A 27151-nucleotide genomic window follows, 5' to 3' on the forward strand; every position below is an offset into this window, starting at 1 on the left:
AGCAGAGAGGAATGCCAAGCATGCAGAGGTCACGCTGGCTCTTTGAAGCGTCCACAACCCATTGTCGTTAACCTTCTGGTGTGCAATTCCTAATCAACAGTGCCAGGATTTGAGATGGCAGGCTGAAAGCTCCACGACCAGGCAGGAACCTTTACAAAACAGGTGTCTACTTGAACCTCAACAGTTCAAAATCAATTTCACACCCAATTTCTCTCTGCCTTCCTTCAATGAATAGGCTTCTTAAAGCATTTTCAAAGTGGCAATCGAAAGCACACTTCATTTTCTAAATAGTCTGTTGTGTAAAAGTCAATGCAAACATTTGCACAGGAGAGGTTCAGGGACCAACTTTATTTAGCTGGTAGAACAGAAAGCTTGACCTACAATTACACAATGATGACATTAACCCTTTACATACATTAGTGCAAAATGTTAACAGCAAGAATATTACCACAGTGAGACTTGCAGTTTTTAAAAAACATTTTAAGATTTCTATTCTTTGTCTAAAATAATACAAAATGTTATGCTTTTGTGAGAAAGGGTCTTTTAAACTGCCCACATTCTAACCTTCACAACCAGGTATAAACCATGACAGAAAGGGGTTGCTGGTCCTGCTACTGTTTCAGGCCAATAACTCATCAATTTGCCTTCCAATTTTTTCTCTGTATCACAATTACCAGTGTCCTATGTTGAGGAATGCATCAGATCAATGGGATGGCATAGGGGTTGGCTATGATATCCATTATGGAATGAATGGTGACTACTTTGGATATAGGCTTCTGCAACAACTTGTATTTATATGGCACTTTTCAAGTGATAAAATTTTCCAAGGCACTTCTTGAAGTGTTATAAAGCAAAATTTGATATCAAGCCACATAAGATGACGACCAAAAGCTTAGACAACGCGGTAGGTTTTAAGGCAAAAATGAGTGTTTCAGCAGCAAATGAGTTAGAGGGGCAAAATCTGGTGGTGTTATAGAGGTGGAAATAGGCAGTATTATTGATGGTGCAGACATGTGATTGGAAGCTCACCTCGGGGTCAAATAGAACACCGAGGCTGTGAACAGTCTGGTACCCATGAGGAATGGCTATTTGAGTATTTTTGTGGCTGCCATGTAACCATACTCAAGCAAGATCCAGTACCTTCAGATGAGGGAAGAGTCAATCAGGGAGATAAGTAAGGGGCTTGCAGGGGGAGTGGAGCAGAGGGAAAGAGGGTGTAAGGAACAGGGGAGCGAGAATGATGGCTTGAATAAGATGTGTTGACTTGTCAGCTGAAATATCTGGTGGTTTTGAATTTTAAAAAATGGTTTCCCAAAGTTCCTGTAATAACAGCTGACGCATTAGAATGCAAAAAGGGCAGAAATGAAGCAACACATTAACTGACGTGCAAAACACTCAAGTGTTCATGATAAATCTCTAATTATAATTCACAATAGCACCTTTAGCTGTAAAGAATCCCAAGGCACTTCACAGACAGGTGCAAGAAGAACAGAACCTGAGTTAGGAAGGAGATTAAGCAAAGTTTTAGTTGGAAACAAATCTTTAAAAAAAAACATTGTTAGGGAGAGGCCTAGAGTGGCTCTGCTGCCAATGGAGGTTGAAATGCACAAAAGGTCAGAGTTAGAGGAGCATGATTGGGAGGGGTGCAATTTGGACTGGAGAATGCTGCAGACATGGCGGGGGGTGCTGTGATGAACACCTTAGTCACAGAAAATGGTTCATCTTCAAGAACTAAGAACATTCTGGAAGAATTTGTGTTTCACTAGACATTGTTTCATAAAGGGTTAATGCAAGACTCTGCTGTTCTTGGAAGAGACACCCTGGTGGACTGTGTACTAAAGGGGTCACATGGTAGTTCATAGCTCTGGAAATAAAACATGCCTGGAACTGCAATTATAAGTTGGTTTTGGTTTGAGAAGGAAGACCATCAACTGCTTTTGAAGGAAGACAGCAGCCTTTTTGCAGTGCTGAGCCAGCCCACCACCCAGTAGTGAATATAAGCTGCTTCTAAATTGCTCTACATGCTGGAATTGAGTACCTGCGGGTGTTCATTGAGTCCACCTGAAAAGCAGTGCAAGGTCATCGATTGGTTTGCAGATCAATGCTGAGACCCCAGCCACATAACCCGGATGCCATTTCAAAGACATCATCCTTCCTTTTCCCTTGAACCACTGACTTTTAATTTTTGTCAGAATTCCTTAATTTTTTTTTGTTGGAGGGTGTGTTTGTGTGTGTGCGTGAGAGAGACAGACTTAAGGTATCTCAAAAGAGTAATTGGTATACTTTCATATTTCATACTGTATGTTAATAAGCTTTGCCTATTTGACAAGACTAGTTTTATAATAAACCAATAATTTTGCTGTTTATTGAAAGAAGCCTGGTTAAAGTCTCTTTTATTCTGGATAATGGCAAAGAATTGATCATTTCGGTTAGTGAATCAAACTTTTAAATTAATGGTGCAACCTGTGGAGTAGTGGGGCTAGTCAAACTGCACACTCCTCCCATCCCGATCATAAGAGGAGTGAAATGACAATGAAGTAATTTATAGATAAAGATAAGAACTTTGAATTCACCACATTGTGGGATGGAGAGACAATACTGGTTAGTGATTAGAGGGGGCAGAGGGGAAAGGGGAAAGAGGGCCAGTATGGAACTGGATGCATGTGACAGTTTTGCACAAGTTAGAGTTTATCAGGTGGAGGAAGGGAGGACAGGGTGAAGACTATTGGGACAGTCGAGTCCAGAGTTGAGACTGCATCTATGATGGTAGAGGCTGGTAGTATTGCAGAGATTAAAGAAAACAAAGGCCCAGATTTTCGCCACGGCGGAGGGGCTGGAAGTGGCAGAAATTTTCCCCCGAACTCAGCATTTTCCATCTTTGCAGGAGCGGGACTGGAGTTGGGCCAGGATTTGCCTGTGCGTAATTCACAGAGGCAGCTGGCCATTTAAATCACCAGATGCCTCCACTGACTTGCGATTTTTGCATGCCAGCTGAGTGAATCCTGAAGTACGCAGAGCAGACCAGGTTGGAGGTGATCTGTTTGTGCGTTAGCTTTGGAGAGCCAGGGTAATCCCTTGGAAGGATGAGGTACCCCTGTAAAGTTATACTGAAGTTTTCATTTAGTGCCCCAGAAGTGCCAGGAACTTAACTCTCACTGTCCTCTTGTGACCCAAGGGAGGTTGGGGGCTGCTGGTCTGCCAGGGCAATTTTTCATTGCCCCCACTGACTCTTGCACCCAGGTGTAAGTAAGAAATTAGTGCTTTGGAAGTGTACATAGTGCTTCATCTAAGGTAGCATTAAGAATGGGCATGGCACTGTCTCACAGAGAGGCAGTAGAAGCCAGTCATAGTAAGCAGCTGGAGTCCAGAGGAAGGGCTGAAGATCATTAGGAAGACACAGCCTTTGCCCAAGTTGCAGGCTTCCCTCAGGTACAGGGCATCATTGACTGCACTTATGTTGCAATAAAGACCCCAACTCAGCATGTGGACACCTTCTTGAACTGCAAGTCATTCCATTCCACCAATGTGATTTGTGACCATAATAAGGTGTTTCTTCAACTATGTGCAAGATCCTCAGGCAGCTGCCATGGTTCCTTTGTACGAAGGACTTTGCAACGTCCCAGTCTATTTCATCTACCCACACAGGTCCAGGGACATTTCCTAGGGGACAAGGGCTACCCCTGAGACCATGGCTAATGACCCCCTTTATCCTTTCACAGAGGCAGAGCGAAATTACAACAGCAGCCATGTCGTCACCAGGAACACCATCGAGCTGGCCATTGGCATTTTAAAAATGAGATTCCAATGCCTCAATTGCTCATGTGGACCTCTCCAATATGCCCCAGCATGGGTTTCAAGGATAGTTGTTGTATGCTGCACAACATTGCGCAGCAGAGCAGCTTCCAGCTTGGTGACAATGAGGCCATGGGTCGAGCCTCAACCTCTGTAGAGGAAGAGGAGGAGGAGGTAGCCCACGTACAATTAGGCCATTCCGAAACAGATGATGATGATGAACCCGCTAATGGCAGAGCAGCAGGGAGGCAAGGACATGCATCTGGGGCTGATTCCCAGCAAGAGGGGGGTCCTTGTCAGATGGGTCCTCGTTCAGAATAGATTTTCATGAACTTTTCCAAAATAACAAATGTCTTCAGACATTCCCTGGTGGCATATCTCCACATAAAGATCTTTGTACCTTGAAGCCACAGCATCTCAAGGGACTGCCCATCCCTTACAAGGTAGTGAAGCAATGTCAAGGAGTTAGATTCTGTCACATTCAAACTGCAGCTACCTTCTCCATTCTAAGCATGGTCGTAAGCATCTTTCAAACACATATGGTAATAAGTCCCTTTCATCCTGGTGTCCTCACATGAATGCCATTGACCATGAATGATGCACCCATGCTGCCAAATGGACCATCATCAAGCCATGCCCACAATGTAGATAATGACACTACTGAAGCTGTTAAACCTTATACATGTTGACATGAGTGTACATTGCATCACACATGCAGATTATGGCACCTTGCGCATGATGATTAGACAACTCTGCCGTGACAGATTATTGAAATAGCTTCTGCTGCATCCATTCTGGCCAATGGTCCTAGTTAAGGACTGGGTGCCAACCAAATCAGTCCTGGCTTTAATATACCTCTGCAAACCACATCCTGTGACACCGGAAATGACAATGCAGCCACTGTGGTGGCAACAGCACATGACTTATGTTAACCGGACAATACATGACCTACTGAACTGCGCTGCCCACACCAAGGCCAAAGTACAACCCTGCAGTGCAGATAAATGTATAGCAATCTGCACTCATGCTTCAGATACATTTGCTGACCAGCATTGGGTTGTGGAGTTGGATCATTAAGCCTCCCTTACAGTAATGCTTAGAAGGAAACTGGAAGATACAAGGAGCATCTTAGTGCATGAGCCTTTGACCTCTGGATTCTGTGATACAGAGAAGGAAGAAGTTCTCATATGCCTCATCAACCAGGCCACATCATTGATCATTGCTCCTGGTGAAGCAACATCGAGATGCAACTTAGCATGCTGCCCTCATTATTACTGGTAAGAAGCTAACATATTTTTATCATTCCTTTTGAGCTCTCTATTGTACATTCACACACAGAGTCATGTGGAAGTGAAAAGACATATTTGAACAAGTATTCAAATGTGCTATGATACAATGTGACTGCATGAACCACAGTGAACCCATTAATGGTCTGGTGAGATGGCATCCTGTGCTCATGCACATTCCTACAAACAGCATCCCCCCAACTGTGTTGCCTCATAGGAAGTGGAGGCAGGCTGCTCACTTATCTGTCTAAATGGCAATGAAGAGAGTGGGGGCCCTGCATCTCTGCATGGATAGCTGTTGTCCCTGGCACATGTGCAGCAGATGAGGGCTCTGGTGGAGGGGCTGGGAGGTGACGGAGAATGAGGGTGGTGAGGAATTCTCGACACCTCCACCCTCCTCAGTTATCTCCACATGGTTGGCCTTCAGGTGGGGTTGGCTGCTGGTGCACAGCTGTCATCCAATCCAGCAACAGTGCGATCGCCCTGTTAAGAGTATGCAGCTCTTCAGGTATTCCATGGATGTCAGCACTCATACTCAAAGTGGACTGATCCAGGTTTTTGAGGGATGCTAACACCCTTTACTGGCTGAGACGCCACTCTTGATCCAATTCAAATGTTGCTGCATGTGTCTTTCCATGAGACTGGCCAATCTCTCATGGTTGGAGCTCATGTGGCTGAGCCCCTGGGACAATGTGGAGCTCATGATGGTGATGGACTCCTCCATTTGCTGTCCAGGAACTCGTAATGCTTGAAGGAATTCCACCAGATTTCTTCACATCTGTTGCTGATTAGACAAGTACTGTGTCCCAAGGCTCCACAATCCTGCCCACTAGAGCAATGTCATAACTTTTCACCCTCCTCCTCCGAGGGGGACTGTGCACTGATGTCTCTGACACCTCCTCCTGCACTCTGCTGTGATAACTTTCACTCTGTGCCACTGACTCAAAATGCATGCTACATCAGACTCTTAAACACATGCAACATCTATCCGAAGTGCCTGTATCTGAGTTGGCAGAGTGCGGATTAGTACGATGTGACACTGCCTCCTTGGACATCTCCTCCTGTTCTGATTCTTGAAGGATGATATGGACCCGGGGGCACAGCCAACCTGTGCAAGACATAAAATGAGATATTTATAGACCTTAAGCACGCTCTGATGCATGTCACTGCCTTAACCATGCTCACGCTGCCTGCATGACTTAACACCATCGTTGCACTCCTCTCATGCCAACATCCCATTGTGCTCATTGAAGTGACAGCATGACCTCCACCATTACCACCATATGCTGAGGAAATCAATACCTCCTTTGTGACTTGCTACTGGAGATTCATAATCAAAAACAGCCAGCAACTCCGGCATCCTGACAACCTCCAGGACCATTTGCTCCATGGAGCGCAAGGGCCTCAGGTAGGTTCTCCCACCGAGTCTGGGCCATCTCTCTCACGTTCTCTGCCCTTTTGTTCTGCAAACACAAAATGAATTTATGCCACCCTCATATATAGGGCATGGAGAGATAATGCTCTTCAATATGTCTGTGCATCATACTGCCTATTCACACCTGTTTTGCGTGCAGTTAAATGAGCTGCTTACAATCCTTAATGCAGAAGCAGAGCATTGTGTATGCACTATGTCTTGCATCTTATCTGCTGCATGTGACCCATCCCTTGGATCTCTGTGTCTATGAGCCAAGCTACTCATCCTGCCAGAACGCAGCAGGTCACTGCACCTTTTGCAGCACGGAATCCAGGATCTTTTGTGGTCGCAGGTGGTATTCACTGCTGCTGCAATCTGCACCCACACCTTTCTCCTCATGGCAGGCAGTTTTCAATGGTTAGCTGGATAAATGATGCCCCTTCACCTTTGCGCCTCCTCTACCAGGATGCCCAAGTCCCGGTCAGAAAAATGTGGGGCAGCTGGTCCCATCCCTTGAGATGCGCCTGATCTGTGCAACATTCAATGAATTAATAAATTAATTAATGAAAATGTATGGCGAGAAGGGTCATGAGCAACTCAAAATACATTGCTATAATTCACTTTTGTGTGCCTACATGCACTAACCATGTACTTCATCTCATCTATAAATACTCCTAAGTGTGTGGTTGAGAGAAAGGGTCCACATATGCTTGGTACTGTGTATGTTGCAGCTACCACTCCAAGGTGACATGCTGTGCTCAAGGGCAACTGAAACCCCCACTGGCTCACTCTGTCCTATTCAGGCTGTTATGCCACTACACTGTGCAAATGTGAAGGACCTGATCAAGGGTCCACAATGCAGGCATATCCAGAGAGACAAGTGGCAATAGGGCAAGTGCATGGGATAATAAGCATTGCAATCATTTTCATTCATCCACTGAGTCTAGCCAGTTTACTAAATCACTGCATATTATCTGCATTAAGTTGTGGTGACAAGACAATACCTTCTCCATGGTTGTCTTGGGAATCCAATCAATGGTTTAGTTGAGCACATTTTTCATTAGGAAGCATCAATGGCAGTTCTCCCACAGGGAAGCCCATGAAGGGCTATCTGTTCTAGGATTATCTGACAGTTGGGCAACATTTCCAGCTTTGACACTCACCTGACCACTCCACAACATCTCCTCCAAGGTTCCGGACATGTTGCATTCACTAGGACTGACAACTCCGAGGGGGCACTTTTTACATGCGCTCGAGATCCCGACCCGCACTAAGCCCACCTCTGAATCCTCTTCAATTCTGAGGTGCCAGCCCCAACTCCTATTTCAGCCCACAATCCCAGAGGAAAATCCAACCTACGGGTGGACATTTTTAAAGGTCAGTTTGCACAGCCGGGAAATCACCCATCTCTGCGCACCTGAGCTGGGGATGAAACTCTGGGTCAAAATGTTCTATCTTGTGCTGGAAGAATATGGGATTGGAAACTAAGCTCACAACCAAAAGACGACCAAGGTTAGGACTACAGGAACAGGAGTAGGTCATTTCACCCCTTGAGCTTGTTCCACCATTCAATGAAATTACAGCTGGTCTGTGATTTAACTCCTTTTATCTGCTTTTGCCCCCTCAACACCTGTGAATCTCAGATTTAAATTTAACAACTGAACTGGAAGAGAATTCTATACTTCTATCATCCTTTGTATGTAGAACCAATTCTTAATTTCACTCTGAAAAGGTCCAGCTCTAATTTTTAGACCATGACCCCTCCCCAGTCCTAGACTCCCCAGCTTGCAGAAATATTTACTCTATCTTTTCCCCTTGATATCTTGAAAACTTTGATCAAATCATCCCTTAATCTTCTAAATTCCAAGAAATAATTTCTCCTCATACTCCAGATGAGCTTCCTACAGGGGGATGAGTTGGGTGAGATGGCAACGGTGATAGTGATGGAAGCTAAAGGTGGCAATCTTCCCAATGTTCAGTTGGAGGAGCTGTGACTTGTTCAGGTGTGAATTTCAAAAAGCAGTCACACACCTTGCAGACAGTTGAAGGGTCAAGGGGTGTGGTGGAGATGTAGAGTTAGACATCACCGGCATACATGTGGACGCCGATCCCATACCAGTGAATAGGAACAGGCTCAAGCCTGAATGGCCATGATTCAATTTTATCATGGTTGATCTGTATCATAACTCCATCCACCCAGTTTGGTCACGTAACCCTTAATACCCTTTGCTAACAAAACTATCAATCTCAGTTTTGAAGTTTCCAATTGACCTAGCCTGAACAGCCTTTTTGGGGGAAGAGAGTTCCAGATGTCCATTACAACAGAGCTCTGTCGAGCTATAATATAACTCCCAACCCCTTCCTATTCCAGTTCTCTTGAGCTAAAAGACCAATAACCAATTAGTCTTTTTTGGTACCTGTCCAGTAGCTTTTAGTCATTCCTGTATGTTATTGTCAAGGGACTGCATGGGGATGAGGAAGAGGAGGGGGCAAGAATAGATCAGTGTGTCAATTTTTGAGATAAATGGATAGGGAAGGGAAGGGAAGAGAAGAGAAATCATTGCTGGAGATGCAATGACTACAGTTGGATAGGTAGGAATGGAACTGTGTAACAGCAGCCCCACAAAGCAGGCATTAGAGGAGGATGGGATGGTCAATCATGTCAAACACTGGAGAGGTCGAGGGATCAAGATACCTTTCATAGTCAGGTCCATGTCTATTCTTGGTGTTATACAAGTAACATTTCATGAGTACAATATCCTAATTTTATGAAGTACCACAGAAAGCACCTCAACGCCACGTGATATAAAAGTCTTTCTTTCCTTTGTCACTGACTCTATCCCTCTCCCTGGCAACCATCTGAGGCTGAACCAGACTTTTGGTGTGACATCTGACCCCAAGATGAGTTTCCCATCAAATATTCGCACCATCACTAAGACTGTTCATTTCCACCTCCATAACATCTCCTGATTTGTGAATCGACTTATCTGCTTTTGAAACACCTATCCATGCATTTTTTTTAACTCCAGGAGTGACTATTCCAAAGCATTCCTGGCTGGTCTCCCTAGTTCTAACCTCCGCAACCTGAGATAATTCAAAGCTCTGTTAACTCGCATCATGACCTGCTCGCCCATTTCCTCTGTGCTTGCTGAGTTACAATGGCTTCCAGTTAAGCGGCACCTCATTTTAAGCTTCCATGGCTTTGCCTCTCCTTTTCTCTGTAATCTCCTTCAGCCCAACAATCTCGAGAAAGCCCTATACCATCAACTCTGGTTGCTTGAGCCTTCCTATTTTAATTGCTTCACCACTGTTATCACGCCTTCAGCTGCCAAGGCCTTAAACTCTGGAACTCCCTCCCTTAAGTCTCTCTGCCACTCTGCCTCTTATTCCTCTTTTAAGATGCTCCTTAAAACTTAATTGTTTGACCAGGCTTTTGGTCATGTGGCCTACTATCATCTCTGTGTCAAATTTTTGTTTGATAATACTTCTGTAAAGCACCTTAGGGTGTTTTATTATGTTAAAGGTCATGTATAAATGCAAGTTGTTGTTGTATGCAATTCTTTTGTGAAATTTATTATGGATTTCATTTCCAGCATGGATTTGGATTAGTCATTGCATTCCTACTAATCCTTTCTGCAAAGAAAACTAATGTTCCCTAAAGGCCCTTAGTTACTGATGGATGAGCTTAAGAAAATAGTTACCCTATCCTCACCATATCAAACCTTTAACATTTTGAAAACCTGTATTAGAGCTTTTTAACCCTTCATGATTCAGAAAGAGAGACAGCTTTTCTAGTCCCTCCTAGTAACTAAATACATTCACCTTTCAGGGTACCCAATACTGGACACAAGAATCCAACTACAACCTAACCAAAGATTTGCATAGACTTTGCATTATTACCTTGTACAATCAATGGCTTTTGTTATAGAAACCAAGATCTCATAAGATACACTACTTTCAAGTGAGGCAGCACTTCACTTGCACTTCCCTCAATTTAGTCTACTGCATTTGCTGCTCCCAATGCTGTCTCCTCTACATTGGAGAGACCAAACGCAGACTGGGTGACCGCTTTGCAGAACACCTTCAGTCTGTCCACAAGCATGACCCAGACCTCCCTGTCACTTGCTATTTCAACACACCACCCTGCTCTCATGCCCACATGTCCATCCTTGGCCTGCTGCAATGTTCCAATGAAGCTCAACGCAAACCGGAGGAACAGCACCTCATCTTTCGACTAGACACTTTACAGCCTTCCGTACTTAATACTGAGTTCAACAACTTCAGATCATGAGCTCTCTCCTCCATCCCCACCCCTTTTCCAATACCCCTTTTTCCAATAATTTATAATTTAAAAAAATATATATTTTTCTTTACCCACCTATTTTTAATTTATTTCAATCTAGTTTTATCTCCACCTTTTAGCCCATTTTGATCCCTTCCCCCCACCCCCATCCCCACCAGGGCCATCTGCCACTTGCTTGTCCTGCTTGCTACCCTTTATGTCCCCATCAGCACATTCCTTAGATAATATCACCACCGTCAACACCCCTTTGTCCTTTAGTCTACGACATCTTTGGCAATCTCTTCTTTGCCTCCACCTATCACTGGCCATCAATCCAGCTCTACTTGTCCCACCCCCCTCAACCAGCTTATATTTCACCTCATTTCTCTATTTCCTTCATTCTGATGAAGAATCATATGAACTCGAAACGTCAACTGTGTTCCTCTCCGCAGATACTGTCAGTCCTGCTGAGTTTTTCCAGCTATTTTTGTTTTTGTTTCAGATTTCTAGCATCCGCAGTATTTTGCTTTTATCTCATAAGATATAGTTTGTCCTTCCATTTTTAAGGATGCATATGTATCATTTAGTCTTAGTTCTTTAATTCCTTTTTAAGTTTCACCATTCAATATAAAATTTTTCTTCTTATTCTTCCCCCAAATGTATCACCTCACATTTTGTGCAACAAGCTAACCACTTCTGTCTGCCCAATCTACTAATTTATGCCTTCTTTATTTCACTTGCAATCTCTTCAGTCTTTATTTTTGTTTTGCCTGAAGACCTTGACATTATGTCCCCTATGCCTGATTCCAGATCATTGCTCTACATACACTAATAAAATGTCTGTGGCATAACCCACGATCTATGAATGAATTCAAGTCTTTTTTGTATAAAAGATGGCAGCAAAATTGAGACACTCCAGAAACTTGCACCAGAGTCCCCTTGTGGCCTGAAGGTGCAACTACATTTGAGCAGCTTAATAACAATAAATGGGAAATGTTAACACAGCATGTTACAATGGCAAATGTCATCAGGAAAATATTAAAAATTGTGACAGAACATAATAAATAGCAGGAGTAGAATAATAGTCCTCAAGCCTACAACACCATTCAACATGATCATGGCTGGGCTTGTGCTTCAACTCTACTTACCTGCCTGCTCCCCATATCTCTCGTTTCCCTGACATCAGAAATCAACCTATCCCAGCCCTGAATAAACTATGGAACATCCACAACCCTCTTAGGGTACAGAATTCCAAAAATTCACAACTCTGTGTGTGAAGAAATTTCATCTCATCTCAGTAGTAAACGATCGGCCCCTAATCCGGAGGCTGTGCCCCTGTTTTCTAGATTCCCCAGCCTGGAAAAGCAACGTCTCTCTTGTATGTTTCAATGAGATCATATCTTTATCCTTCTAAACTTCAGATAGTACAGGCCCAATTTACTCAGCCTCCCACTACAGATAACTCTTTCATCTTGCACTGTACCACCTCCAAGGCAAGTATATCCTTCCTTAGAACCACATACACTACTCCAGGTTTGGTCTCACCAAAGCCCTAAAGAATTGTAGCAAGACTCCCTTGATCTTTTACTCCAGTCTCCTTGCAATAAAGACCAATATGCCATCTGCCTTCCGAATCACTTGCTCTAGCTGCATGCTAACATTGTGTTCCTTCTATAGATTAAGAATAGCAAGGCACCAAACACCAAATCTGGCAGGGGTTGGAGTTGCTTTGGGGATACACCTCTCTAGTCTGAAAAACATCCATTAGCCACAACTCTTTTCTGCTCTTCATCCAACTCCTTATCCATGCTGGCACAGCTCATTTAACACCATGTGCCTTAATTTATTCAAAGAGCCTCAATTTGTTAACACATGCACAAATACGTTGTTAACATTAGATTTATTTCCCTATATCATATTATTTAGTATATCCCTTTAATGGACAAAGTTATTACAATGACAACCCTCCATATCCAAAAATGTTAGAAAGATTGTGGCAAATGTCTCTACTATTTCTTCAGACTTCTGGGACTGACGCTGTCAATGCCTAATGTCAGTGCATGGTAAAATAGGGCAAAGTCAGCATGGTTTCATCAAGGGGAGATCATGCCTGACAAATCTGTTAGAATTCTTTGAGGAGGTAATGAGTAGGTTAGAAAAAGGAGAGCCAATGGATGTTATCTACTTGGACTTCCAGAAGGCCTTTGACAAGGTGCCGCACAGGAGGCTGCTCAGTAAGATAAGAGCCCATGGTGTTAGAGACAAGGTACTAACATGGATAGAAGATTGGCTGTCTGGCAGGAGGCAGAGAGTGGGGATAAGGGGGTCCTTCTCAGGATGGCGGCTGGTGACTATTGGAGTTCCGCAGGGGTCAGTGTTGGGACCACAACTTTTCATTTTATACATTAATGATCTAGATGAAGGAACTGAGGGCATTCTGGCTAAGTATGCAGATGATACAAAGATAGGTGGAGGGACAGGTAGTATTGAGGAGGCGGAGAGGCTGCAGAAGGATTTGGACAGGTTAGGAGAATGGGCAAAGAAGTGGCAGATGGAATACAACGTGGGTAAGTGTGAGGTCATGCACTTTGGTAGGAAGAATAGAAGCATAGACTATTTTCTAAATGGGGAGAGAATTCAGAAATCTGGAGTGCAAAGGGACTTGGGAGTCCTAGTCCAGGATTCTCTTAAGGTTAACTTGCAGGTTGAATTGGTAGTTAGGAAGGCAAATGCAATGTTGGCATTTATTTTGAAAGGACTAGAATATAAAAGCAGGGATGTGCTGCTGAGGCTTTGTTAAGCTCTCGTCAGACCACATTTAGAATATTGTGAGCAATTTTGGGACCCATATCTCAGGAAGGATGTTCTGGCCCTGGAGAGGGTCCAGAGGAGGTTCACGAGAACGAGCCCAGGAATGAAGGGCTTAACATTTGAGGAATGTTTGAGGACTCTGGGTCTATACTCGATGGAGTTTAGAAGGATGAGGGGGGATCTGATTGAAACTTACAGAATACTGAAAGGTTTGGATAGAGTGGGGAAGATGTTTCCATTAGTAGGAGAGACTAGGACCCGAGGGCACAGCCTCAGAGTAAAGGGAAGACCTTTTAGAACAGAGATGAGGAGAAACTTCTATAGCCAGAGAGTGGTGAATCTATGGAATTCATTGCCACAGAAGGCTGTGGAGGCCAGGTCATTGAGTGTATTTAAGACCAAGATAGATAGGTTCTTGATTGGTAAGGGGATCAAAGGTTACGGGAAGAAGGCAGGAGAATGTGGTTGAGAAACTTATCAGCCATGATTGAATGGTGGAGCAGACTCGATGGGCCGACTGGCCTAATTTCTGCTCCTATGTCTTATGGTCATTTCCACGTAGTGCACATCCAATGTATTACCTCTTTATCTATAATTATCTACTTGTTCCACTTCTTCCTCTTATATCCTTTCACTCCCAATATCATGTTCTTTTAAAAACTCAGCCATTTATTTACTATTTCCACCATTGCATTTTCCAGAAGGTTTCCTTCTTTACCTCTAATTGACCATACCCCTGTTTATAAAATTGTTTGCTATTTCCCTTTTGTTGCCTGAAAATCTTTCTTTATACACCCTTAGATTACCTTTATTTTGATACCCTTTTATATTTTCTACTGCATGCTTGGTTATTATTTGTATTGTTAAAGATATCTTTTTCATAGGCCTCAATCTCATTGTAATTTTAATTTCTCTACACATCCAATGAAACTATGATTTTTACATTGGACTGGATTTAAGGGGTGGGGGGTGGCCACAGCAATAACATGCTGCTGGCAGTCTAAACAAGCAGAGGCTGGGGCTTCTGCCCTCAGTGGGAGGAAGTTCTACTTTAAGAGCTTGTGGCCAGAACTTAGTAGTAGGTGCTGCTGCCATGATGAAGAGAACAATGGATCCTGGAGGAGCCTAACTTTAGGTAAATGTGGGATGGCAGCAGTCCTGATTTGCAACTCCAGTCATAATATTGACAGCACTGAAACTGTCCTTTCAGCCTATGTAGGTCGGTGTTTATGCTCCACACAAGCCTCCTTGCACGTTTTCTCATCTAACTGTATCAACATATCCTATGGCTTTTTGTGTAGCACCTTTATTTCTTGTGGAAACATGTCTCGTTTGTACATCAAGCATCTCCTGCATTTACCAATCACATCTGCCAACTGTTCTTTCCAATTTATCTGGGACAGCTCTTTTCTCTTATTGGTTTACTTTACTTCCAGCCAGTATCTGTGTTTCTGATTGTTTCTTTTAAATTTTATTTAAATGTCACCATTTCCAAGATGTTCCGCCCATACTTGTACATAGTAGAACTACTTTCTTCCTCATTGAACCAAAAACTGACCTAAAAAAACATCACCATACACAAAACCGAAACTTCACATTTAGAGACAACACAGAAACCACCCCCCCCTCTTTACAATATACATGACTGCCTACTTTTGGATAATTAAATGATCCTTAATTAAAGCCATGCTACCTCTGCATTTTCTCTGCAGAGATACGGGCCCCGACTTTGCAGTCAGTGGCGTAGGAATGGTGATTGCTATTCATTATGTTTACAGCTGTCCATAGACTTTTCATAGGCTTTTGAGTGGCAATTTATGTAATTGACACAGTATGTTCAGCTTGCTAATAAAAAATACAGAAAATGCTGGAAATATTCAGCATATCTGTCAGCATTTGTGGAGAGAGAAACAGAGTTAATGTCTGTGACCTTTCCTTGGAGCTGGGAAAAGCTAGAAATGTAATTGGTTTTCAACAGGTGAAAGGTGGTGGTGGTGGGTGGGTGGAGGTGGGAAGAAGAACAAAAGGGAAGGCCTGTGATAGGATGGAGGGCAGAGAGATTAAATGACAGAAAGTTTCATGGTGCAAGGCTGAAGTGATCATGGGTGAAATAAAGAAGCAAAGAATGTTTCTAGAGGAGCAGTGAATGGCAGGATGCTGAATAGTTTTCACCTGAAAGCAATGTAGGAAACCATGGAATGATTACAGCACAAGAGACAGCCATTTGGCCTGTTGTGACTGTGGTGGCTCTTTGCAACACAACAATTTGCCAAGTCCCAATCCCCTGTCTTTTACCTGTAGCTCTGCAAATGTTCTCTCTTCAGATAGTTATCCAATTCTCTTTTGAAAGCCTTGATTAAATCTGCCTCCTCCATCTTTTCTGGCAGTGCATTCCAGATTCAAACTACTAGCGGCGTAAAAAATGTTTTTCTTCATGTCACAGTTGTTTCTTTTGCCTATCACCTTAAATCAGTGTCCTCTAATTCTCTGTCTTGCTACCAATGGGTACAGTTTCTCCCTATCTCCTCTGTCCGGATCCCTCACGATTTTGAGCACCTCTACCAAATCCTCTCTCAACTTTCTCTCCTCCGAAGAGAATAACCCCAGCTTCTCCAAACTGCTCACGTAACTAAAATTTTTCATCCATGGAACTATTCTGGTGCATCTGCACCCTTCTCAGATGCCTCCACATCCTTCCTAGAGTATGATGTCCAGAACTAGACTTAATACTCCATTTGAGGCTGAACTAGTGCTTTATACAGGTATATCTTAACTTTCTGCTTTTGTACTCTATATACCTATTTATAAAGCCCATGATCCCTGTACTTCATTAACTGCTCTCTCAAACTGCCCTACCATGCCACGTTCAATGATTTGTGCACATATGCAGGTCCAATTGCTTCTTCGCCCTCTTTAGAACTGTATCCTTTATTTTGCATTATCTCTCCTCATTCTTCTTACCAAAATGAATTATTTCGCACTTCTCTGCATCTGCCATTTGCCCGCCCTTTTGAAGTTTGACACTATTCTCCTCATAGTTCACAATACTTCCAAGTTTTGTATCATCTGCAAATTTTGAATATGTGTCCTGTACACCCAAAGCTACCTCATTAATATCGAAAAGAAAAGAAAAAGAGGCCCAAGACCAACCCGGCAAACCCCACAATAAAGCTTCTCCCAATCCGAGAAACAAGCTTTCACCAATACTGTTTCCTAGCACTCGGCCAATTTTGTATCTATGCTGCTACAGTCCCATTTATTCCAAGGACTCTAACTTTGCTCACAAGCCTGTTAGGTGGCACTTTTGGAAGTTCACATATAGTGCATCAACCGCATTACCTGCATCTACCCTCTCCACTATCTCGTCAAAAAACTCAAGCCAGTTAGTTAAACACAATTTTCCCTTAACAAATCCATGCTAGCTTTCCCTAATTAATCTGCATTTGACCAAGTGACTGACAATTTTGTCCTGAATTATTGTTTCTAAAAACTTTCCCACCACAAAGGTTAAACTGCCTGGCCTGTAGTTGCTCGGATTATCCTTACACACTTTTCTGAACAAGGGTGTAACATTTGCAATTCTTCAGTCCTCTGTCACCCCTGTATCTAAAGAATTTGGAAAACTATGGTCAGCGAGAAACAAGAGAAAAACTCACATCAGCAAAGAAAAATCAACCAACATTTATTGTGGGGTAGGGGTGGGGGTGGGGGTTGGGGTGGGGGTGCTGTGTTGGGCAGAAATTATGATCTAAAATTATTGAACTCAGTGTTGTTTTCAGAAGGCTGTAAAGTGCCAAGTTGAAAGATGAGGTGAGGTTCCTTGAGCTTGCACTGAGCCTCACTGAAACATTGCAGGAGGCCAAAGGCAGAACGGTCGGAGTTGGAGCAGGTGGAATATTAAAATGACAAGCAACTTGAAGCTTGGCGTCACACTTCTAGACTGAACAGAGGTGTTCAGCTCTCTAACAAGAGTTCTGTGGAATCTTTGAGCACAACAAGCCATAGCATGCCTCTTCAACCAAACAGATCAAAGAATTCTCACTGAAGAGGAAAATATAAATTAGAATACTTAATTCAATGTTTAAAAACATACACAGAAAACAAATAAGAGTTAAATAAAGATGGAATTGAGAAAGATAAAAGTATAAAAAATTAATTTTCATACAATCTCTAATAATAAAATTCAGAAGAAATGAAACGCCAGCTGGTTAAATAAAATTTTCAGAGCCAGAGTGGTTGCTTGCAGTACGAAAGACTTGGCACATCTTTAAAAATTCACTTACGCCTTCAGCACCAGTCCTAACTTTTCCGGTTGTCCTTATTTGGTTTCTAGTACTTTTGCAATTTCACATCCTTCATGTGCTTGGATTACTATTGGCTAGATCCTGGTATAGTAAAGCTTGTGGATGGACATGGCAAATTGGACAGGAACTTCTTGATTCCCACATTTAATTGGTTATGTGCAGAGTCCCAAAGTTGCTGTCAAATTTACTTTATATTAGTGGTGAGTACTGATAGATTCACCATTATTCCTACTGCAAAACCCAGGCCATTGAATCTGACACTACAGTGATTAAAAAAAAAACTTAATTGATTTCTTAGCTTTATGATTCATATTTATCAAGGTTAATAGAAGAGACACCCCTTTTAAGATAAAATTACATGAACTGGAACACACAACACAGATGTGGCAACAACTTGTGTGTTTTTTCAAAATGAATGAGGAGCTCATGACAACTATAAAGGTACCAAAGGTTCAGATAAAATTACTAAGATAAAAGCAAAAAACTGCAGATACCGGAAATCCAAAACAAAAACAGAAATACCTGGAAAAACTCAGCAGGTCTGCCAGTATCTGCGGATAGGAGCACAGCTAACGTTTCAAGTCCGAATGACCCTTCAACAGAACTAAGTAAAAATAGAAGAGAGGTGAAATATATGAAAATCCTAACGGAGAGAAGAACAAAACTTCTTCAAGGTAGGCATTCCTTGAAGAGAAGTGGCAGTCAATTAAACACTAAGATAAAAGCAAAAAAGTGCGGATGCTGGATATCCAAAACAAAAACAGAAATACCTGGAAAAACTCAGCAGGTCTGGAAGCATCTGCGGATCGGAGCACAGGTAACGTTTTGAGTCCGAATGACCCTTCAACAGAACTAAATAAAAATAGAAGAGAGGTGAAATATACGAAAATCCTGACGGAGAGAAGAACAAAACTTCTTCAAGGTAACCTGCTGAGTTTTTCCAGGTATTTCTGTTTTTGTTTTGGATTTCCAGCATCCGCAGTTTTTTGCTTTTATCTTAGTGTTTAATTGACTGCCACTTATCTTCAAGGAATGCCTACCTCGAAGAAGTTTTGTTCTTCTCTCTGTCAGGATTTTCGTATATTTCACCTCTCTTCTATTTTTACTTAGTTCTGTTGAAGGGTCATTTGGACTCGAAATGTTAACTGAGCTCCTATCTGCAGATGCTGCCAGACCTGCTGAGTTTTTCCAGGTACTTCTGTTTTTGTTTCAGATAAAATTACAATATTCTATACAGGAATTTTGAAGATTCTCAAAATTCCTAAAGAAATTGCATACCTATTCGGCAATTGTTAAACTTTTCTACAAGTATGCCAGAAAGCTTGGCTTTATTCAGAGAAGCAAGAAAAAACTCTACCGATGTTTTTACTTCTACATTTAAAAGCACATTTTAGTTTGAAGTACCCATTTATTCAATTAAATTGAACAGTATTCCAAAACTTCATTGACCCATCACATTGATGGTACAGTAATATAGTGCTTATGTTACTGGGCTAGAAATAATCCAGGAATGCAAATTAAGATCCCCCCATGGCTGCTTGAGAATTTAACTTGAATTTGATAAAGAACCTGAAAATAAAAGTTGGTATCAATTAAAAAACAGTCACCGCGAAGCTATTGGATTGTCATTAGAACCATGTGGGTTTCATGTGCTTTTGAGGAGGAAACGAGTTCTTAACCAGACTAGCCTGTAAGTGTCACCAGTCCTTCAACAATGTGGTCGACTCAACCAAGAGGTCTAACAAACCTGTTAATTGCATCCAATCACAAGGTGGACTACAGCAGATCAAGGCTTGGCCTAAATAGCCAAGTGGTTATGGTACTGGGTTTGTAACCCTGAGATCAAGAGTTCAAATCTCACAATGGCAAACTATGAAACAATGTAACTTCATCTGAATAGGAACAGATGGAACTGTGTTTGTACTCGAAAGAGTTACAAAATGTACAGACTTTGCTTGGCCTAAATAGCCAAGTGGTTATGGTACTGGGCTTATAACCCCAAGATCAAGAGTTCAAATCTCACAATGGCAAACTATAAAACTTCAAGAGTTCAAATCTCACAATGGCAAACTATGAAACAATGTAACTTCATCTGAAACAGATGGAAACGGGTTTGTACTCGAAAGAGTTACAGCAGATCAAGGCAGCGGCCCACCACCACCTTCTCAGGGCAACAAATAACACCTTGCTATTGATGTCCAAATCCTGAGAATTAATAAAAAAGTCTCCAGAATAAAACATTTAAATGGATTTTAAAACCCAAGAGAAATTAGTAGCCAGTGAGAATTGACAGATGACTAAAGCAGAAATTTGCAAGCTATTTTAATTTCTTATTGCAAATAAATTAATATCACTGCTTGTGAAATCACGATTTATTTGCAGCCAAATGTTCTGATTGTTGTCTGATATGAAACTTACAGTCAAAGGGAAGGAACCATGAAGAAAAATGGAAAATATCAAGAAATCTTATATGAAGCAGGGAAACTATACCCATTTAAATTGTACAACTTTTTCAATGATTCACTGGCATTTTGGGGGGAGGGAAGGAAGAGGCATAAGGGACAGTTAAAATTTCTTTGATTTTTAAAAATTAAAATACATTATAAAAATTATTGACTAGTTGGTTTTATTAACCTTATTTTACCACATTTACAGGTTAAATACATACAGGTGTTGAGCAAAAATACAGCAACTGAGTTGCAGATTTATAGTCACAGCAGCAAAACTTCAAATACCACAATGTAGTGTCTCTAGGATTCACAGAACCATTGGAAGAAACAAATAAAGTCCCATGGAAGTGCCAGTGGTGCAAATATTATATTCTTATAATTGGCATAAGCCATTCAAGCTCCGATCAAAAATGTAAACAAAACACACCATAATGACAGCCCAATACACAGTTTCAACAAGAAGCTGGGAAGAAGTCTTAAGTCCAGCATCTGTTGCTGGAAATACACAAAGTGAAACTGTACTCCAAGAAACTTCACCTGGTCCAGTCAAAGAGAACATAACTCGCTCTGTTTGGGCCATCCTGTAAAAGCATGTGAGGCCGTGCATTGTGCTAATTCCATTTGCCAACACAAAACTGGGTTTTACTGACACATGTACACTGTCTTTCACTGTCAGAATCCAAAGGAAGGTTAACATAATCTCCAAAGGGAATCAGTCATTTATTTTTGTCCCAAATGATGAGTTACTAGTCTCACCTGAGCAGAACAGCCGAGTAGAACTGGGATGACCAGCTGCTAATGTGAAAAGTAACTGGAATGAAATGAAGGGAAAATTAAATCAACAAAATCTGAGCTCTCACTTTGGAAAAAGTACCAGCTAACCAGGGCCCTATAATGGCACAAACTAGTCTGTGATTGACAGCCTTTAGCACGATAGAAGGTGTACACGTTGAGTGATCATGCAGAACTCCTCAGGGCATTTCATATTTCAAAACATTACCAGCATCCTCAGTAAGCTGAATTGGAATGTTTCAGGTGCTGTGAACATTAGCAAGACAATTACATTACAAAGGAGGAAAAACATAAAGCATTGATTTAAATCAATTTGGAGTATGGTAAACTTTGCATGATCATCATGTTTGTGTGTTGAATGCTTAAAATTTTACAAACATTTGTCTTAGAATTTTGATAATGATAAATAAATGCAGTAGATTTCTCCAAAGCGGGTGAATTCAAGGAGGAACTTGAGTCCTTCCAGAGACAAATTCCATTTACAATTGTTTTTAGACAGACATCTTTTGAGGTGGTTTAAAAAAATGCACCAAGGACATAATGACCTTTCACACAAATTACAGCAAAAGATTTCTGATCTGTTTGAACAGAGGAAAACAGATTTTATAAAGAGCCATGTCATAGAAAAGTCCAAGATTTCTCTGTCAGTATGTCAGATCAGTACTGCAATACTCAAAATTAATGGGTCACCATTCCTTTTTCTATGTATCAGTAGGTTGTAGCACATTTCTAATTACATTAATGTGTGGAAACTTCCGAGTCTTAAACTCTTTCTAGTCTGAGACATTTCTTTAGATTAGTAGGTTTTCCTGGCTTGATCAGTTAATTCATGCACTTAAGACTAGACACTTGACTGAAGTCTGAGGGATTTACTATCACTTTAATCTGTCTCAATATCATATTTTGGATTCACATAAAAGTTGCTCCTCAGCCACAACATTCTTTTCAAAGGCTAGTCTGGATTGTACAAATATGTCCATGAAGCTGGTGAATTAAACATAGAACTGCAGAACCAAATGCTATAAATTCCTCGCATTCAGGATGCCACCTTGGTGGCAATGCCAAGACTGGATTGTTGCCTGGGTTCTAATATTTACATAAGGCTGGCACCATACATGTTATTGATCCTTTCATTCAGATTTATGTCACTTCAAATTATGATGATATGACAATTTGGTTGCAAGATAGATCCAATGCTTACCCAGATCATAAGGTTCCTTTAATCCCCCACAAATAGGCAATTATGCATAACCAGAAGAGCTCAATCAAGTATTGAGTGCTTTCATCTTACATTTGTCATGTATTTTACCAAGGTGAATGTTGCCGAATCCCCGTACCAAGATTTAAAAGATTTAATCTGGGTTCCATGAAATCACTCCCACGCTCACAGCTAAGGATGGACAAAATGCTTACTTGAAACTATTTCTATTAGGTCTTTGAAGAAAACCTTGCTTGTGTAGCTCTTCACCTTTGGTTGGCAAGTTGAACAAATGAGTAACTTCTTTAAGAGTTCAAAGAGTTCAAGGGGGTCACATGTCTCTATTCTAATTTAAAGCTTCTCATTAGAAAAACAGGAAATTTTATGGTACAAATTACTTTAAAGAGAAATTATTTTACACAATTTTCCCAGAAGTACTTTTTTTCTCAGAAAGGGTAGAAAGAACATTTCTCTTTCAAGCACTTTGAATAAAATTTGCTTAAGGGCTAGTAAAATGTCTATTAAAAAGACTTTAATGCATTGTTCTAAGTACACTCACCTGGAAGGAGATGGTGGTGGGCAAGAATCAAAGTTAAGGTGTCAACTTCACATCACCTTTGAAAAGTGCATGTCAATGTTTAGAGGGATGTCCTGCCATGGACAAATAACCCGCTGATTCTTACAGCAAGGGCACGGCCAAGAATGTTCAAGCTGTTGGAGAGTTACCAGCATAACTAAACATTAATCACCATTTACATCAAAGGTGAGGTGAGGAGAAAATTAACGAAATGTTTCAGAACACAGCTGAAGAGATAATCTTACTACTACCAATGAACTTTTTAAGATTAAAACGGGAGAGGAAAAAAAGCAAAGCAATTTGCAAAATATAACACTCCAACCCTGTATAGGCATGTTCCAGCATCTTTTTGTTGTTGAGGACACTGAAGTAGAGTGCGCAGTTAGGTTTTCCGTAGTTTCTCCTCTAATAAGTTGCATTTTAACACAAACAGGTCAATGATAATATCATCTTTTTCACAAAAGAGCAATTTTTCTTAGTCCCATTCACTTAATGCAAATTGCAGATAAGACATACTCCCAACCCTCACAAAACCAGAGCTCCTGTGAGAAAAATGATACACTGTATGGCGTATAAGACAACCCTATTTTTTGGAACCAACATGTTTAAGCCCATAACAAAAACAGAATTACCTGGACAAACTCAGCAGGTCTGGCAGCATCGGCGGAGAAGAAAAGAGTTGAAGTTTCGAGTCCTCATGACCCTTCAACAGAACTGATCTTTCTTTACAAGGAGAGGGAAATATAAGGTGGTTTAAGGTGGGGTGGGGGGGAGAAGTGGAGTGGGGGGGGGGTGTTAGGATAGGAGCAGATCATCAAAAGATGTCACAGACAAAAGAACAAAAGAACACAGAGGTGTTGAAGTTGGTGATATTATCTAAATGAAGGTGCTAATTAAGAATGGATGGTAGGGCACTCCAGGTGGGGGTGGGGGAGCATAAAAGATTTAAAAATAATGGAAATAGGTTGGAAAAGAAAAATCTATATAAATTATTGGGAAAAAAAACGAAGGGGGAAGAAACAGAAAGGGGGTGGGGATCGAGGAGGCAGTTCAAGACCTAAAGTTGTTGAATTCAATATTCAGTCTGGAAGGCTGTAAAGTGCCTAGTCGGGAGATGAGGTGCTGTTCCTCCACTTTGCATTGGGCTTCACTGGAACAATGCAGCAGGCCAAGGACAGACATGTGGGCAAGAGAGCAGGGTGGAGTATTAAAATGGCAAGCGACAGGGAGGTTTGGGTCATTCTTGCGGACAGACCGCAGGTGTTCTGCAAAGCGGTCGCCCAGTTTACGTTTGGTCTCTCCAATGTAGAGGAAACCGCATTGGGAGAAACGAATACAGTAGACTAAGTTGGGGGAAATGCAAGTGAAATGCTGCTTCACTTGAAAGGAGTGTTTGGGCCCTTGACGGTGAGGAGAGAGGAAGTGAAGGGGCAGGTATTGCATCTTTTGCGTGGGGGTGGGGAGGTGCCATAGGTGGGGGTTAAGGAGTAGGGGGTGATGGAGGAGTGGACCAGGGTGTCCCGGAGGGAACGATCCCTACGGAATGCCGACGGGGGGGTGAAGGGAAGATGTGTTTGGTGGTGGCATCATGCTGGAGTTGGTGGAAATGGCGGAGGATAATCATTTGAATGCGGCGGCTGGTGAGGTGAAAAGTGAGGACAAGGGGGACCCTATCATGTTTCTGGGAGGGAGGAGAAGGCGTGAGGGCGGGTGCGCGGGAGATGGGCCGGACACGGTTGAGGTCCCTGTCAACGACCGTGGGTGGAAAACCTCGGTTAAGGAAGAAGGAGGACATGTCAGAGGAACTGTTTTTGAAGGTAGCATCATTGGAACAGATGCGACGGAGGCGAAGGAACTGAGAGAATGGGTTGGAGCCCTTACAGGAAGCGGGGTGTAAGGAACTGTAGTCGAGGTAGCTGTGGGAGTCAGTAGGCTTGTAATGGATATTGGTGGACAGTCTATCACCAGAGATTGAGACAGAGAGGTCAAGGAAGGGAAGGGAAGTGTCAGAGATGGACCACGTGAAAATGATGGAGGGGTGGAGATTGGAAGCAAAATTAATAAATTTTTCCAAGTCCCGACGAGAGCATGAAGCAGCACTGAAGTAATCATCGATGTACTGGAGAAAGAGTTGTGGAAGGGGGCCGGAGTAGGACTGGAACAAGGAATGTTCCACATAACCCATAAAGAGACAGGCATAGCTGTGGCCCATGTGGGTACCCATAGCCACACCTTTTATTTGGAGGAAGTGAGAGGAGTTGAAGAAGAAATTGTTCAGTGTGAGAACAAGTTCAGCCAGACGGAGGAGAGTAGTGGTGGATGGGGATTGTTTGGGCCTCTGTTCAAGGAAGAAGCTAAGGGCCCTCAGACCATCCTGATGGGGGATGGAGGTGTAGAGGGATTGGACGTTCATGGTGAAGAGGAAGCGGTTGGGGCCAGGGAACTGGAAATTGTTGATGTGACGTAAGGTGTCAGAGGAATCACGGATGTAGGTGGGAACGGACTGGACAAGGGGAGAGAGAAGGGAGTCAAGATAACGAGAAATGAGTTCAGTGGGGCAGGAGCAAGCTGACACGATCGGTCTACCAGGACAGTTCTGTTTGTGAATTTTGGGTAGGAGGTAGAAGTGGGCCGTCCAAGGTTGGGCGACTATCAGGTTGGAAGCTGTGGGAGGGAGATCCCCAGAGGAGATGAGGTCAGTGACAGTCCTGGAAACAATGGCCTGATGTTCAGTGGTGAGGTCATGGGCCAGGGAGAGGTAGGAGGAAGTGTCTGCGGGTTGACGCTCAGCCTCCGTGAGGTAGAGGTCAGTGCGCCAGACAACAACAGCACCACCCTTGTCAGCGGGTTTGATGACAATGTCAGCGTTGGACTTGAGAGAACGGAGTGCAGTAAGTTCAGAGAGAGAGAGAGATTAGAATGGGTGAGAAGAGCAGAGAAATTGAGACGACTAATGTCGTGCCGACAGTTCTCAATGAAAAGATCAAGAGAAGGTAAGAATCCAGAGGAAGGGGTCCAGGTGGAGGGAGAATATTGAATATTGAATTCAACAACTTTAGGACTTGAGCTCCCTCCTCCATCCCCATCCCCTTTCTGTTTCTTCCCCCTTCCTTTTTTTCCCCAATAATTTATATAGATTTTTCTTTTCCCACCTATTCCCATTATTTTTAAATCTTTTATGCTCCCCCACCCCCACTAGAGCTATACCTGGAGTGCCCTACCATCCATTCTTAATTAGCACATTCGTTTAGATAATATCACCAACTTCAACACCTCTGTGTTCTTTTGTCTGTGACATCTTTTGATGATCTGCTCCTATCCTAACACCCCCCACCCCCACTCCACTTCTCCCCCCCACCCCACCTTAAACCAGCTTATATTTCCTCCTCCTTGTAAAGAAAGATCAGTTCTGTTGAAGGGTCATGAGGACTCGAAACGTCAATTCTTTACTTCTCCGCCGATGCTGCCAGACCTGCTGAGTTTTTCCAGGTAATTCTGTTTTTGTTTTGGATTTCCAGCATCCGCAGTTTTTTGTTTTTATCTCTATGTTTAAGCCCATAATTGGCTTATAAGTCGACTCCCCTTTCCTGCTAAGAAATGTATTAGGAATCGGTCTCAATTTTTCACCACAGAATTGCATGTTTTACTCACCTTACAAGTTGGCACAAGGGATGAAGATGATAAAGGCTGTGTTGCCAAGACGATGCACAGAAGTTTGAGACGTCCACACAGAGCAGACCATGCATGGCAAATGACCAGCAGAAATGAGTCCTCCAGCAAAGAGAATTAAGTACGAAGCCAGTTTCAAGCAAAAAGTCATGACATTTGATAACTCATCAAATAAATGTGCTGGAGCGAAGGATTTTGGTGTTGGTGAAAAACTGGTGTGAGAATGGGAGGAGGAGGAACTCGCCCTGAAGAAAATGCCCAAGGCCAAATGCACCATGAAAGCAGGGACCAGCCACTGGCCTGATCTTGAGACAGATGTCAAAATGGGTCCTCAAAAGAATTCAGAATGGTTGGATTGTCACTAGGAATGCAATGTTTATATGTGCACTTCAGTGGGCCAAATCAAACCTTGAATTCAGCAGAGATTTCAGAGCAACAGCGAGTTGGCGTAGTCACTTTATGGAATGAAAATGTCTAGTGTTGTGGCAGAAGACCAAAACTGCCCAGTGACTACCAAAAGCTCTCAATGCCAACCAGTTTCCAGCGATTCATCATAAGGTAGTGACAAAAACACGA

General features: G+C 42.4%; 1 protein-coding gene across 3 annotated transcripts in view; it reads right to left on the reverse strand.

Annotated features, from left to right (window-relative positions):
- Positions 1-27151, reverse strand: part of fbxw7 (F-box and WD repeat domain containing 7) — a 189930-nt gene that overhangs the window by 46370 nt on the left and 116409 nt on the right. The gene's annotated exons all lie outside the window — the stretch shown is intronic.

Source organism: Carcharodon carcharias, chromosome 1 (assembly GCF_017639515.1).
Source record: "Carcharodon carcharias isolate sCarCar2 chromosome 1, sCarCar2.pri, whole genome shotgun sequence".
Taxonomy (NCBI): Eukaryota; Metazoa; Chordata; class Chondrichthyes; order Lamniformes; family Lamnidae; genus Carcharodon; species Carcharodon carcharias.